The following is a 2,797-nucleotide window of genomic DNA, read 5'->3' as shown; positions in this document are numbered from 1 at the left end:
AAATCTTAAAGTATGAGCAAACAGTATATGTACAAAACAATTGTCATGACCAGGTGGGATTCATTCCAGAAAAGAAAGCGATTTTCAAAAACCTCATCACATTAGTGTGTGACTCATGATATCCATATATCCAAGAATAAAAGTCATGTCGTTTCACATGTGCTGTGCCAGTTATCAAGCTGTCGTCCCCGAGCTTCCAGCCTGGGCTCCTCACTTCACTCTGCAATGCTAGGGCTGGTACCCTGCAAACCGCATCCCAGCTCAGCTGGTTGCACGGGCTACGCCCTGCAGTAGAGGGGCAGAGGGAGGCTGCTGGGCTGGGGGCATCACTCTTCCTGTTTGCTCCCTCTTTAGCCAGTACCATCCCATCCTCACCTCTTCACCTTAGATGTGGTGCTGTGTTCCAGGAGCAGCATTTGAGTCCAGTTTACTGTTTACATTTGCTCCTCCAGCCGGCCGCTGCCTCCATCAGACGTCTGGGTCCGGCTCCAAGAGCCCCTCAGGCCTCAGGCCCTAGTCTGAGCGCAAGCAGGGGGTACTCTGCAGAGGGCTGAGTTCAATATGGTCCCTCCTCTCCCTTTTGTCCCCCACCCCCAACCTCTCAGATGTCTTAGCAGTCCCTTCTTGTCATTTAGTGAACAGTTATTTATGTTAAATTATTTTCATGTAAAAACAGGTATGGTTTCTGCCTCTACTTAACTAAATCTGACACCCATTTCTGGTATTTAAAAATATTCAGTTAAGAAAGAATTGTCAGACACTTCCCTGACATGATTTCATAGATAATCAACTCCACCTGAAACCAGCATCTTACTGAGAGGTTAAGGGTGGGGACTTGGAGAACTTTTCTGTCTAGCTAAAGGATTGTAGACACACCAATCAGCGCTCTGTGTCTAGCTAATGGTTTGTAAATGCACCAATCAGCACTCTGTAAACATGGACCAATCAGCACTCTGTAAAATGGACCAATCAGCTCTCTGTAAAATGGACCAATCAGCAGGATGTTGGTGGGACCAAATAAAGGAATAAAAGCAGGCCCCCAGTGCCAGCAGCCACAGCCCCATAGGATCCCCTTCTGCATTGAGGAAATTTTATTCTTTGGCTCTTCACAATAAATTGCTGCTGCTCATTTTTTGGGTCCGCGCTATCTTTATGAGCTGTAACACTCACTGCGAAGGTCTGTGGCTGACTCCTAAAGTCAGCGAGACCAGAAACCCACCGGGAGGAACAAACAACTCCAGAGGGGCCACCTTTAAGAGCTGTAACACTCACTACTGGGGAGGTCTGCGGCTTCACTCTTGAGGTCAGCAAGACCACGATCCCACCAGAAGGAAGAAACTCGGGACACATCTGAACATCAGAGGGAACAAACTCTGGACACACCATCTTTAAGAACTGTAACACTCACCTCGAGGGTCTGGAAGGAAGAAACTCCGGACACGTCTGAACATCAGAAGGAACAAACTCCGGACGCACCATCTTTAAGAACCGTAACACTGCGAGCGTCTGCAGCTTCATTCTTGAAGTCAGTGAGACCAAGAACCCACCAGAAGGAACCAATTCTGGACACATTACCAAATGGAGAACAAAGGTTCCCCACAAGGGCACTGTGTTTGGGGTGGTAGCCAGGGCAACAGACAAGAGAAAGAATAAGCTCTTTGCTCCAAATTCTGACCTGAAACAGTGGAGGAGATACTGTTAAAGGGAAAAGAACCAGGGGCATGATGGGAAATACAATGTAGACCTTTTGGGTAAGAAATGCAGAGAAACACACATATAAATGTATCTCCTTATACTTGCAAAAAGAAATACTCTAAAAACAAACCAGAAACTGATTTTTTTTTTAATTGGTTACATAAACAGGGAAGGAGAAACAAGGTAGCGAGGACAGGAATGGAAGGTAGGCTTCTCAGAATACACCTAGTTACAGAGTTTTTGCAGCAGGACGAGCCGCAGACAAAACTCCTCAGACACCAAATTAAGGAAGAGGTTTATTCAGGCGGGGGCATCGGGCAAGACCCCTGTCTCAAGAGCTGAGCTCCCTGAGTGAGCAATTCCTATCCCTTTTAAGGGCTCACAACTCTAAGGGGGTGTGCATGAGAGGGTCGTGATCGATTGAGCAAGCAGCGGGTACGTGACTAGGGGTTGCATGCAGTGGTAATTAGATCAGAACAAAACAGGATAGGGATTTTCACAGTGCTTTTCTATACAATGTCTGTAATCTACAGATAACATAATCGATTAGGTCAGGGGTCGATCTTTAACTACCAGGCCCAGGGTGTGGCGCCAGACTGTCTGCTTGTGGATTTCATTTCTGCCTTTTAGTTTTTACTTCTTCTTTCTTTGGAGGCAGAAATTGGGCATAAGACAATATGAGGCATGGTCTCCTCCCTTATTCCCCCTCTTTGAGACTTTCACTCAATAGTGGGAGTTCTCACTTTCATTTTTACTACCCATGTCTTCTTGCAAGATTGATAGTGATTCATATAGCACACCTGTGCTGAAGCATTTTGGTGAACTAAGGCAGTGATGAAGCTTTTTATCATTTGAAGAAGTACAGGTAGCAAACAAAGGAGGAGTAAGCAGGTTCTTATTACTATTATAATTCTTATTATAAGAGTTTTAAATCCTTCTAGTGCTGGGAACCATTTTCTAAACATGGCCCCAGGATCAAATCCATGCCACACTTGCACGGGCACATGTGCCAGTTTTGTCATATCTCTATGTCTTCAACTACTTGCTCTGACTATCTATGTGTAGGCAGCAATCAGTAAGGTTAAATTTCCTACAGACCTCT

This window comes from Mandrillus leucophaeus, unplaced genomic scaffold (assembly GCF_000951045.1).
Source record: "Mandrillus leucophaeus isolate KB7577 unplaced genomic scaffold, Mleu.le_1.0 Scaffold197, whole genome shotgun sequence".
NCBI lineage: Eukaryota > Metazoa > Chordata > Mammalia > Primates > Cercopithecidae > Mandrillus > Mandrillus leucophaeus.
The sequence above is the reverse complement of the archived record's forward strand: the minus strand, read 5'-3'. Positions refer to the sequence as shown.